We start from the raw sequence: 14,244 nt of genomic DNA, 5'->3' as shown, positions 1-14,244 counted from the left end.
AGATTTCTTGGAAATTTTTATATACAAGATCATGTCATCTGCAAATAGAGATAGTTTTACTCCTTCCTTTTCATTCTGGATGCCTTTCATTTCTATGTACTGCCTTATTGCCCAGATTAGAACCTCCAGTACAGTGTTGAATAGAAATGGCCACAGTAGTCAGCCTTGTCTTGTTACTGATCTTTGGGGAAAAGTTTTTAGTCTTCTACCATTAATGTGATATTAGCTGATTGTGGTATTTCTGTTATAGCAGTACTAGATAATTAAGACAATTACATTACATCACATTATATTGTGGAAGGTGATTACTTTATCTTACATTACATTTGCATTATATTATGGAATAGTAAGTAGTCTAATATTTGGCCAAACTGCTGAGAACCATAGCCCAGCCAAGTTGACACATAAAATGAACCATTACACCAGTTGAAATGTTTCAATAAACAGATGCAACACTGGAAGCACTTATCTATATAAAGAAATTTAGAAGACCTATTGGCCTATTCCAAAGAAGGAATATGAAGAACATAGCATTAGGATTGGAGGAAGACTTATTAACAACCTGCATTTTACTGATGACACAACCTTGCATGCTGTGATAGTTGGAGCTGTGTGTCAACGTGGCTGGACCACAATTCTGTGTGGTTTAAGCAATTGTGATGTGGGTCGTTCCCATGATGGAATCAGATGTATGTGTTTTGAGCAGCCAATCCGTTGAAAGGGAGTTTCCCTAGGGGTGTGGCCTGCTTCCAGTATATTTATGGACATCTTTGGAAAAGAGACATTCTTCTGTGGATCGGGATTCTGTTGTGCTGCCTACAACTGTCTGTGAGCGAACAATCCACCATTTGGCCTGGAGATCTTGGATTCGTCATTCGTTGGAGTCAACAGCTAGTATTCTACCTGTCAACCTTGAGCTTGTCAGCCTCTGCAACTGTATGAGTCAGGAAAAGCCTCCAGCTTAATGTTTGATCCATGAACTTGGGACTTGCCAGCTTCTATAAGTGTGTGAGCCATTTTCCTAAGATAAATTTCTCTTTTTCTATATGTATGTATAAACTTTACTGGTTTTGCTTCTCTAGAGAACCCAGTCTAACACACTTGCTGAAAGTGTAAAGGACTTGAAGCACTTAGATGAAGGTCAAAGACTGTAGCCCTCAGTATGGATTACACTTGAATATGAAGAAAATGAAAATCCTCACAAGTGAACTGATAAATAACATCATGATAAATGGAAAAGAAATTGAAGTTGTTAGTGATTTCATTCTACTTGGATAACAACATCTACGGAAGGAGCAGTCAAGGAATCAAATGATACAAAATTGCATTGATTAAAGGTAGAGTTGCACACCAGATTAAGGTAATTGTTGTCCATAAGTTGTACACATATAAAAAGTTAAATTGGCAAAAGTTGTGTGATAGACACATTTATAACAACAAAGAGCAGTTGTGAGGTACAACCAAACACCTAATGGGAATTTGATTTCTTGGTTTGGAGGTTTACTCAGTCATGGTTTCATGAGACATCCTAGTTAATTGGCTTTATATTGTGTTTACTGCCTCTGTTCTACCTCCTACTTCTTTGTGAAGTGCCTGGGGTCTGAAGAATTCCCTTGGAATGTCAGAAGGAGAGTCAGGAATAGGAGGATAAATGGAAAGTGTGGCTAATTGCCTGCTTAATAGCTGCATTCTTTGCTGTGAGGTCAGAAGAGGCAAATGGTGCCCAGCTACCATTACTGAACATTTTGACCAAAGATTCTATAGCAGAATATCAATCAAAAGGGGGAAAATGTGAAACAGAATTTCAAATTATCATGGGGTCCTGACTTCCTGGAGCCATGGAGCCTGGATAAATGCCTGAAACTATTGCTCTGAGAGATACTCTTGAAACTTTAAATAAAAAATATCCCATAAGGTCTTCTTCAAACCAACTAACAGTTTAGCTTAATTAATAAAGAATGTCGGTCTTGAGGATTGTGCTCTTTTAAGGACTATCTATATGGGATCAGATTGATAACAGCAGTTGAAAGAGCAGATAGGAAACCTAGGGGAGAGAAAATTTATGTTAATGGGGGAGGAACAATTTAGTAAAGGAGGATAAAAATGGTTGCACAACTTGAAGAATGTGATCAGTGCCACGGAATTGTACGTGTAGAAACTAAACTGTTAACTCGGTATATATTCTGCTGTGTATATTTTTAACAACAACAAAATAAATTATTAAAAAATGTATTGCATTGGGCAACTCAGCTGGAAAAGTTTTAAACAGCAAAGGTGTCACTTTGATGACTAAGGTGTGTCTGCCCCAAGCCATAGTCTTTTCAATTGCTTCATACACATGTGAAAGCTGGACAATGTAAAAGGAAGACAGAAGAATTGACCCATGGGTTCAAACTGGTGTCTTGGTAAAGAATATTGAATATAATGTAGATTGCCAAAAGAATGAAAAAATAAGTCTTACAAGAAATACAAACAGGATGTTCCTTAGAAGTCAGGATGGTGAGACTTCTCACTTATGTCGGACACGTCATCAGGAAAGATCAGTCACCAGAAAAGGACATCATGTTTCGTAATGAAGATGGCACAGGACCAGGCATTGTTGCCTTCTGTTACATACAGGCTCGCCATGAGTTGGAGTTTACTCAACAGCAACTAACAACAACACTATTTTTTGCATTTTACATGACTTAAAAGACAAATTTATAAAACATATCATTCTAAACCTCTGCTGTTGGATACACAATGTATAGAGATGTAACTTGTAACATCAACAGAACTCTGGGAAGAGCAGTATAAAAGCAAAGTTTTTGTTACTGAAGTTTAGTTGGTAGCAATTTAAACTAAGTTGTTATGAATTTAGGATGTTAAATATAATCCCTGTGGTAACAACAAAGAAAATACCTAAAAAATATACACAAACTGGGGAGCTGACAGGAGCACAGCTCCCAGCCTATGGTCAGCAGCAGGGATGGGGTATCAGCCCCTGGACTGAGGCCACACTCAATTCACCCTCAGCCTCATTCTCCCTAGTGGTATCCGAAGGCCCCTATTTGCTAGCCAGGGTAGGACTGACAAGTGGAGCTGATGAGTTCCAGACCCAGCAGTATAGAACCGGATGCTGGGCAGGAGCCTGAGCACGTTTCCATGACGTCATTGCCTTCCAGGGCCACCCCTCCTTTTAGGCCCTTGGTGGGACTTCAGTACTCTACAGCCCGTCTCAGAACTGCTGCTATGGGGCTCTGGGGAAGACAGCTATCCAACATGATTCTGGTCCCAGATCTGTCATTTATTAATTGTATGATTATTGACAACTATTAGAAGGCTCCAAATTAAATGAAGGTTGGCTCTATAAAGTAAAAGTACTTACATATAAAGTGAAAAATAAACTTATAATAATCTCCAAGTACTCACTGAGCTAGAAAGGCCTTAGGAAGCTTCTATGCCAAATTCCCTCCCACCCCCTTTTTTTTCAAGTTAACAAAAATGTATTCCCTTTTTTTTTTTTTTTTTAATTGTAAAAAGATATGCGGCATTAGTGGCTGTGGTTCAGTGATAGAATTCTCGCCTTCCATGCAGAAGACCTGGGCCAATTCCTGGCCAATGCACCTTTACACAGCCACCACCCATCAGTCAGTGGAGGCTTGCTATGATGCTGAACTTGTTTCAGTGGAACTTCCAGACTAAGAAAAACTAGGAAAAAAGGCCTGGTGATGTGCTTCTGAAATCAGCCAATGACAGCCCTATAGATCATCACACCACCCAACACAGGAAAGGTGCAGGGCTGGGCAGCATTTTATGTGTGCACTGGAGTCAGGGGCCTATTCAAGGGCAGCCAACAACAACATAATATACGTCACATAAAATTTACTATTTTAATCATTTAAATTATACAGTTTAGTGGCATTAAGTACATTAACAATATTGTGAAATTATCACCACTGTCTAGTTCCAGGGAGCTCTGTTGTATAGTGCCTAAGGCATCTGACTGCTAACCAGAAGGCTGACGGTTCAAACCCACCAGCCATTCCTTGGAAGGAAGACTGGGTAATCTACTTCCGTAGAGATACTGCCTCAGAACACCAAGGACGGGTCGCTAGGAGTCAGGTCTGACTCTATGGCACATAACAACAACAACAATGTTGAACATCATTCATATGCTTGCTAATATTTGTGTATCTTCTTTGGAGAAATGTCTATTCAGATCTTTTGCCCATTTTTAAAATTTGTCTTTTTGTTGTTGAGTTATAAGAGTTATTATATATATTGTTGTTGTTATTTGCCATCGAGTCAGCCCTGACTCCTAGCGACCCCTCCTTGGGTTTCCGATATGTATGTATATATATATATATAATATATATATATATAATTATATATATATACATACATATATATATGTATGTATATATATATATATAATATATATATATATAATTATATATATATACATACATATATATATGTATGTATATATATATATTCTAGATGATTTGCAAATACTTTTTCCCATTCTGTGGCTTGTCTTTTCACTCTCTTGAGAATGTCCATTGCTGCATAAAATTTTTCAATTGTAGTGAATTACAATTTGTCCTATTTTTTCTTTAGTTGGCTGTGCTTTTGGAGTCATAGCTAAGAAACCATGGCTAATAGCCTGGTACCTCATAAATGCTCGAAAGAATGGTAGCTATCTGTGGTTCAGTGAATTCCTTGGTATGACTCTTTCAGCCGTGGTCTTTGTGACTCCCACCAGATCACTGGATGGAACTATGTAAATGTGTCATGCTTTGTGGCCTACCAAGGGGACTGGATAGCTTGTAATGTAAATAAGGTGCTTGGCTCTTTTGTGGAGGTGGTATTGTGCAAATAAGGGGTATGGAACGCTAATGTGAGGATTGGTTAGTTTTGTCATTCTATTAGGCTTAAAATGAGCCCTCTGAAAGGCAGAAGGGGGCTCTCACTACCATCAAGAGAGAAGTCAGGAGTGGAGCATGTCCTTGGACTCAGATCCCTGTGCTAAGACAATAGCAGGGAGACCAGCAGAGAGATGGTAGCAGCAGCACCAAGAGACCAGCACAAGATAGAGCAGCAGTTTTTCAGGTCCATAGAACAAGAGAGCTGAATGCTTTTGAGCAGGAGGCTTGCTGGCAGAGTGGAGTTGTATCCAGGTGTACCTACCGGCAGAGCTAAAAGAGCTTTATGACACTTGCTGGAGCAGGGCAGAGGCCAGGCCAAAAGGCCAAGGGCCAAAGAGAGATGTGCCTTTGGGCATGGCTGAGGGGAGGCTGTCCTCATTGATGAATTGTGTCCTGAGCTTTCCTCAACCTGAATTGTAACCTGTTACTTCCCCACTCCTCAGAAGGAAGGTTGGGCAATCTACTTCCATAGTGATACTGCCTGAGAAACCCAAGGAGGGGTCGCTATGAGTCGGATCGACTAGTCAGCACATAACAACAACAACAACAACAAACTTCCTCAATAAACCCCATAATCGTGAGTATTATCTGTGAGTTCTGTGTGGCCATTGCAACAAATTATCCAACGCAGCAGAGAAGTAGAGTGCCATGGGAGGGGAAGGTTAGTGTCAGAGTTGGTAAAATGGCTGGAGGGTGGTGGCATGTCTGGCTTCATAGGAATTAGCCTTGGGCTGCTGATGGTGCTTCTGTCTCGCCGTGTGAAGTTAGAGGAGGTCAGAAGATGCCACCCTCGTGCCCTTTGTGCACTATCATGAAGATTTTCCCCTATATTTTCTTCTAAGAGTTTTTGAACCACCTTTCTTCAATAAGCTCCATAGCTACCTTTTTTTTTTTTGAGCATTTATGAGGTACTAGGACATTAGCAAGGCGCTCTGGTAGTGTAGTACCTAAGGCACTTGACTGCTAACCAGAAGGCTGGCGGTTCAAACCCACCAGCCACACCTCGGAAAGAAGTTTGGTCAACCTACTTCTGTAGTGATACTGCCTTGGAAACCCAAGGAGGGGTCGCTATGAGTTGATTCGATGGCATATAACAACAACAACAAAAACGATAGGACATTAGCACTAGCAAGTGGCTGAAGAGCATTCAGACCCCAGAGTGGGAAAACTCTAGATTCTGGCTTCTCTTTCTTTATCAGTTTCTTCCAGTAACTTACATTTCCTGCCTACTACTCCTTGATAGAAGGAGCCCTGGTGTCACAATGGTTAAGTGCTCAGTTGCTAATGCAAAGTTCAGCAGTTCAAACCCATCAGCCATTAGTGGGGAGAAAAGACCTATCAATCTGCTCCTGCAAAGCTTGCAGCCTAGGGAAACCCAACGGGCAGTTCTATTCTGTCCTATAGGGTCACTATGAGTCAGAATTGACTTCAAGGTTAACAACAACACAACTTCATGGGCCCTTGGTGAAGATTTCTAGAGTCCATTTGATCAGTCATTGGAATGTGGCGAGGCGGTGTCTAAAACCTCCAGGTGATGGGCTACCCTGGGGCATAGTACTGAAATTTTTTAGAGCTGGCAGTAAGGATGTCTCAAGGTTAAAGATAGTTCTGTATCAGAAACACAGCCCTGGGGAGAAGAAAGGTGGAGTAGGAAGGAGTCCACAGACCCAGCTATTCCCTCTGCCAGCACACACCTCCCCCCCCCCCCGCAGCTGGTTCTCTAGGGCTCCCAGTGATACATAGGATGGTAGGAGCTGCAGATGGAGGCAGAGGAATGGAAGAGCTTCCAGTCCAGTGGGAGCTCCGAGAACCAAGATGGGGTAGGTCATTTCTGATGGGTGCCATGCAAGGATCTGGCCTCTCTAGGAGGGGCTGCTACTTGAACCATGCCGAGGAGGAACTAGCCAATCTGGTGAATGAGAGTAGGGGTGGGTTGGGTAGCCTTTCCAGTGCAGGGAAGCTGAGGATGCTGGTCAAGCCATGTAGCCTTTCCCAGGACCTTGCATGTGCCCCACTTAGCAAAGGATTGTTACTACCATTTGGCAGAAGAGGAAACTGAGGTTAAGGGGCTTGCCCAGGATCTAAGACTGTGGGCATGGTGTGCTGAGCCATCCTGAGGGAGGCAATGGGGAGCCATGGAAGGTTTCCAAGCTTCAGGAGGTTACCTGGACAATGTGTGTGAGGCAGTTTACCAGAAGGGAAGAGAGTGGAGGCCACAGGCAGTGCAGAGGCTACTGGAGTCATCCCCATGGGCTGAGACAGGCCTGGGCCAGGGCAGGAGCTTGGAAACAGGCTTGGGAGTTGGGCTGGGCTGTTGGGGGTCCAGATCTGAGCTAGAAGGGATCTTGGAGTTCATTGATCCAATTTACTTGTTTGACAAGAGGAAACTGAGGCCCCAGGAGAGAAAGGAGTGTGCCCCAGGGCACACAAGAGGTTAATCATAGAGCCAGGCTAAAGAACACCCCTACTAGCACTGAACTCACCCTCTTCTCCCCACTAAAACGGATAATGAAACGGGCTGCACTTCCTCCTATCCCTAATTTCCCCAGCCCCACCCCAGGGATTGCATCCTCCCCAAAGGTTATCAGAGTCCTAGTCAGAGAAGCAGTTTAGCTCCTACACACAGCCTCTCACCTCCTAGAGGCTCATTTGGCACAAGGGAGTCCCAAAATGCCCCGCTAGGGGTGAGCAGGGCCAGGCTGAGGGTGGGGGGACTGCTCCTGGGCAAGCCCTCTGGCCCAGAGGACGTCTGGGCTAGGGCTTATTCCTCACTCTGCCCCACAACCCCAGACTGACGTGGGGGTGGGGCTGCCCGCTCAGACTCACATGCCTGAGGAGTGAGCACCTGGTCCCGAGGAGGCAACATGATCTGTAAGGGATCCTGACCGTCTCCGTTTGAACCCTGGAGAGGGCATCTCAGTCATGTGAGGACCACAGGCAAATTAGTGATGCTGAGGTGGAGGCTGGGGAGGTGGCCACCTGGAAGGAGGCCCACTGGGAGAAGGCTGGGGAGAGAAAGAAGGTGAAGAGGGAAGGCCTCAGGCCTCAAAGGGGGGGAACTGAGCTGCTGGAGAGCTGGAACCAAGTAGGTCTCTTACTGCAAGTTCTATCAGTGGGAAGGGACCCGGAATCTGGCTTTTTTTGGGGAGTGTGGGGTATGCCCTCTTCCAGATGTTAAGTTTCTGGGTATGTGAACCAAGTCAAGGGGAGGGTTCTGGGGCCAACTTGGCCTGAGGACCCAGGAGATGGGGAAAAAAGTCTGGTGAGCTTGGAGGAAAGAGGAGAATGGAGGAAGGGAGGGAGGGATTCAGGGACTCTGCTAGGGGGCTGGGCAGGCTGAAGAAGGGTGTGTGCAGGCGGCTTTGATAAGAGTCCTGACATGTCATCCAGTCCCTGGCACGAGGAGCCTGGCAGGAAAGGAGAGAAAAGCATTAGATTTGGAGCTGACCAGGCCTGGATTTCAGATCCTTCCACTTGCTGGCTGCGTGGCCCTGGAGAGGCCCCTTGGCCTCTCTGAGCCTTGGGTTATAGAACGAAATAGCAGTTACATTTCACCCTTTGTACTGAGTGGCTGTAAAGTTAGAAGTCAATCTTACCTCAGACCCTCCCACTCCCCTTGTTAGTCATACTGGTTGTGCCCCTTCACCCAAGCATATTGCCCTCTATGCCCTTGAGTGGCACTATCCCCCATCCTCCACCTCCCTTCTCCAAGGGGCTGCATGTAGCACTCTGGGAGTGTCCTAGGCCCTCTAAAGGAGTTCAAGCTAATCCATGGCCTGTGTAGTGAGGGGACCCAATGGGAGGCTGGTGTTAGGGTTGCAGGGACCCTCCATGCCTCATGCTGGGTGGGACGTGGCATGGGGTGATAGGGTATCATACCTGTCCCACCTCATCCCACCCTTCACCTGCCCTAAGTCGATATACTTGGGTCTCTACTTCCCTTTCCCGAAGCTCAGGCCCTGTTTGCCTTCTCTGTAACAAGGAGCAAATGTTTAAAAGGAGATCAGGAGATTTGCCTTAAATAGGCATGGAGTGCTGTGCCAGGGCCCATGGGGTGAGAAGCGGGGGAAGAGGCTGCGTGTCAGAGAGAATGAGGTGCTGGAAGAAAACAGCCTCCCCAGGGGTGTGCACTGCCCTTCGATTTACCAGGCACAATCCCAGTCTGTGGTAAACCTACAGCAACTTGAGAAGTCAGTCAAGCAGGGGTTATCCTTATCTTACCCCCAGGTAACTGATTTGTGCTAGCTACCAAGTGGGATCTGAGACCAGATGCCATGGATCTTTCTGCTGCAGCACCCCTCCCCAAGCAGGGCAGGGTGGTGGTGCCTCAGGGCACCCCAGAGGCCAGGCCCTGCAGTCTCAGGGCCTCCTGCTGATACCTGTCCCCATGACCAGTTCCCAGACCTTTATCTCCTGCCCCGGGGTTGCCCCTGCCCACCACCACGCCAGCCCCAGATTGTAACTGGACGCCCTCCTCACTCTGCACCTTCCCAGGTGAGCTGGGGCTCTGCTTACTGAACCCAACACCAGCAGGGGGGGGGAGTGAGGGGCACCCCTGGGGCAGTAATGGGTCTGGAGGCCTAGGTGACCCAAGTGAAGGCTGAGAAGCTGAAGGAGGGAGCTGGAGGTAAAGGTGGGCTGGCGTCACCCTCCTCCATTGCATGCTTGTCTGGTACCTGGGGTTCCACTTTCCTATTCAGGGTCTCCTTCTAGGCCCCTCCTCCTGGGCCAGAGGACTCAGGGCTCTTGGGCAGTATTTATCTCGGTAAGTGATGCTCTTGAAATCATCAAGAAAAGTCTTGAGTGGGCTTTCAGGGACAAAGCCAGCATACTCCATCCCTTTTGCGGAGACTCTAAATACTGAGGTGAGGCCTCAGACACGGAGGTGCCTGTCCTGGTTCTGCCATTTACAGCTGTGGTACGACGACCTCTGACCACCTTCTCCAAGCCTTGATGGAGACCTTCATAAGGAGGAGGGTTGTGGAAAAAAAGGTCGTAACAAATGCATTCATTGACAGGTGACGGCTAGGGGCTCATATTTCTGGGGAAGAGAGGGGGCCAAACCAAAGCTCACTGCCATTGATTCAATTCCAATTCATAACAACTCTATACCCCAAACCAAAAACCCAGTGCTATAGAGTTGATTCTGACTCATAGTGACCCCAATTGGGTTTCCAAGGCTGTAGCTCTCAAAGGAAGCAGACTGCTTCATCTTTCTCCAGAGGAGCAGCTGGTGAGTTCAAATTGCCAGTCTTCTGATTAGCGGCTGACTGCTTCAACCATTGCGCCACCAGAGGTTCTTCAGAGAGAGGCCAAGACTGAATTATTCCTCTCCCCATAGTGGGTGGGCCCAGCCTGGTCCTCTAGGAGGGAAGATAGGAAGGCTGACTTTGTGAAAGAGGACATTCATTTACATTGGGCTCCTGTTAACTCTCTTTGTTATTACTTGGAGGACATTCAAAAGGCTGGGGGGAGGGGAAGACTAAGGGTGGGGGAAGGATGGCCTTTGCAGGTAATGGTAATAAAAGCAAATAAGAGTTAATCTTGATGAAAATGAACACTTGAAAGAATAAGCAACTGAAAATAAACATTAACCAGAAAAAAAGCTAACTTTGAGGGTTTACCAGGTGCCTGGCCCCACCCCAGCTCCTTCTGGGTCTAACTCCATTAATTGCAGTTATCCTCGTTTAACTAATAACAAAACCGCGCTCTGAGGATTTAGGTAACACGTTCAAGGCCACATGGTCAGGAAATAGTGGAGCCAGGATTTAAACTCAGGAATCTAACTTCAGGGCACTTTGCTAAATTTGCAAAAAGCCCCAGGAGTGATTATCTGGAACTTGAGTTCTAGATCCTGCTAGCATTGTGGCCTTGGGCAAGTCACCCGGTCTCTCAGAGATTAGGTTTCTCCCTCCACAAAATGGTGGAGGTGCTCCGCGGGCCTCTCAGGGTTAACAAAACAAGTGGACTAATGAACGCAAACCATGGTCTACAAAGAACGGGTGGAAGTGTCTTAACAAAGGCGCCTCCCCCACCCTACGTCAACGCGGCCCCCAGCTGCGGAGGTGTGCCTCACCCAGGCACCCAGACCTGAAGGCAAAGGACCAACCAGGTCACTGGAAGAGACTGGATGACCATTTGGCGCCACCTCGTGGTCAATGATGTTTGGTGCTTAGCCTGAGGACCTGGCTGCTCTGGGTTTGGAGGAGAGGGTCTCATAGTGATTCTTGGCTCAGTGGCAAAGTAAAAAATAACCAAGGCCTTTGGAAGGATGGGGTGCTGTCTAGCCAAGGCCTGCTCTGGACACCTACTAAGGACGGTGTGGAGGTGGCACTCCACCAGCCTCACTATCAGCTCCCCACCCCCCTTGTCCCCTCCTCACATCTTATTCTCTCTGGACAGCTCAGTGAAGACCATCCAAGGGACTGGCACAGGGCTCTACTCCCAGATCTGAGATGGACTAGCTTTCACTGAAAAATGGAGAAATCATTTCTCTACCTTTCAGGGGACCTATCACAAGGTCCTTTCACTTGTCAAACATTTTATGAAGGTCTATTGTTACTAAAATCATGAGGGGTATGGGGACACAAAGGAGCTCTGGTGTCAGAGTGGTTAAAGCATTTGGGTGCTAACCTAAAGGTTGGTGGTTCAAACCCACCAGCTGTCTTGGAAACCCTATGGGGCAGTATATTCTGTCTTATAGGTCACTATGAGTCGGAATTGACTCGATGGTAGTAAGACGGGGACACAAAGACCTCTCAGCCAGGTCTCTTGCTACCAGGGGATCTCCCTCATTCTGGGGAGGGTGATTGCTCATTACCCTCCAATGCAGATCTAGATCTTGGCAAGAGTTGAAGAGGGGCCACTGAGGCAAGGGAGACAAATGGGAGGGTTAGTGTAAAGTGGGACTCAAATACCCTCTCGCCCCCTGGAAGAGTATTTTTGAGAGTGGAAGGAGCTGTAGCAAATCATATTGTGGGGCTAACTTTCTAGAGATGATGTCCCACCTGCTCCTTGTCCACCCCCAGCCTGCCTCCTAGCAGGCATGGGCTCACCCTGTGCTGAGCCCCCTCTCCCCAGCTCCTAGCACGTCTTGTTTCAAAGCCTCCAGTGGACCATGAGGGTAGAGATAGTTCTGTTCACACTTCCCTGCTTTAGTGCTATGTGATTCGCTTTTCCAACTTGTTCACCTGACAAACTCCTTTCCAGTCTCCCAGCTGGAGAATGGTGGGTAGAGTGGAAAACTTCATGAGTGGGAGCAGGGGGGGGGATGAGGGAGCTCTGGTGGCATAGTGCCTAAGGCATATGACTGCTAACCAGAAGGCTGGCGGTTCAAACCCACCAGCCACTCTTCAGAAGGAAGACTGGGCAATCTACTTCTGTAGAGATACCGCCTCAGAAACTCAAGGAGGGGTTTCTATGAGTTGGAATCGACTTGGTGGCAGTGAGTTTGGTTTTTTTTTTTTTTAAGGGGGATGAAGCCCCTTGGTGGTGCAAATGGTTAACATGTTCTGCTGCTGGCTGAGAATTTGGAGGTTCAAGTCCATGCAGAAGTGCCTCAGAAGAAAGATCTGGCAATCTACTTCCGAAAAATCAGCCATTCAAAACCATATAGAGAATTTCTACTCTGATACATGTAGGGTTGTCTTGAGTTGAAATCAACTTAATGGCAACTGGAAGGAGGAAACAGAAATTAGGGGGTCCTCTGAACAGCAGCACAGACACCGCATTAGGGCAGCACTCCCAGGGAGGTGGCTGGTGCTATGGACCCTTACAAGCAACCTCTCTGCATTCCTTACTTTCTTTATTCTTTCTCTTGCTCCCTGCACTCTTCCATGTGCTGGGCCAGGAGCTAGGGCTACAGAGGGCATGGGGCCTCAGTCCTGTCCTGAGCAGCTTGCTGGTCCAGACAGTCCCACAGTGTATGGGGCTCAAGGGAGGAACTAACCTCTCTGGCTAGAAAGGGATGGGACTAGATCCTGGGAATGAAGGAGCTGGTGATGTCTGAGCTAAGGCTTGGAGGGTTAACCAGGCATTTCAGGCTAGAAAAAGCATAAGCAGAGTCAGGGAGGTATGAGGTGGGTGGCAGCTCACTCCACCAGGCCCACATCTTCTCGGGCTCCTCCTTCCGGTCTTGGCTCAGATGTCCTCTCATCAGAATCACTTTTTCTGACCACTCCCTACCCCCTTGTTGTTGTTGTTATGTGCCCTCCAATCGAACCTGACTCATAGCGACCCCTCCTTGGGTTTCCAAGGCAGTATCACTACGGAAGTAGATTGCCCCATCTTCCTTCCATGGAGCGGCTGGTGGGTTTGAACCGACAGCTTTGTGGTTAGCAGTCAAGTGCCTTAGGCACTACGCTACCAGAGCTCCTCCCTACCCTCTTAGGTACTCTCTATTATTTCACACTTGTTACAGTACGAGATGATCTTATTATTTGTTTGCTTATTTATAATGTCCCCCTCCCCAAGGAGGGCCACGTCAGTCGGGTTTACTGCAGAATCCCCAGTGTCTTGCCTAGCACAAGGCATGTTAGAGGCACTTGATAAGTATTTGTGGAACGAATGAATGAACACACAGGGTGAGTGGGTACCACTTTATTTCAGCATGGCAGGATGATACTGGAGATATTTTCTCCTTTGTTCTGCCTGTTCTCCACACCTGCCCCCATGTTCTAAGTGGGTCATCAGGCCTTTGTGTTTCTTTGTTTCAAACTCAGAAGCTACCTGAAGACACACTCTTTCCTGCTTTTTGCTTTGCAGACTCAGTTCCTTGAGGGGATTATGTTGGTGGTAAGGAGAGGCAGAGAGGAAGGTCCCTAAGATTTGGAAGAGGCAAGTGGTCAGAGGGTTCCCTGGGAGCAGGGCAGGGAGGTGGCAGGGTCTCAGAGGGCCTGGGGTTAGGCACCTGGTGAGACCATGGATGGCTCTCTGAAAGCCCTCCCACCCCAGCCCACTCCTGGTCAGTGCAGAGGCCACTAGCCACCATGAAGCCCTGGAGGTGAGACCTGTTCCTATAAGCCCATCCCCTGTCCTAAATTCCTGTTTGACCCTGGAATCCTGACCAAACCAACTTTTGATTTAATGAGAGTCAGATTAAGTTAGATGTCATCACTAATAACATCTTTGAAGAACTGAAATTTATTTGCAAACAAGATCTGGCACAACCAAGCTTTGCAAACCAAAATCAATTTATTAAATACAAGAATTGCATTACCATACCAAGCATAATTCAAGATGCACCAACAGCAGAAGAGAAGCCAGATGATTGGGACCTTCTAAAAATTAAATGTTTATGTGCTTCCAAAGACTTCTCCAAAAGAGTCAAAAGAGA

The sequence above is a fragment of the Orycteropus afer genome, unplaced genomic scaffold, assembly GCF_000298275.1.
Source record: "Orycteropus afer afer isolate SDZICR_OR568_19922 unplaced genomic scaffold, OryAfe1.0 scaffold00015, whole genome shotgun sequence".
NCBI lineage: Eukaryota > Metazoa > Chordata > Mammalia > Tubulidentata > Orycteropodidae > Orycteropus > Orycteropus afer.
Note: the sequence above shows the minus strand (reverse complement) of the source record.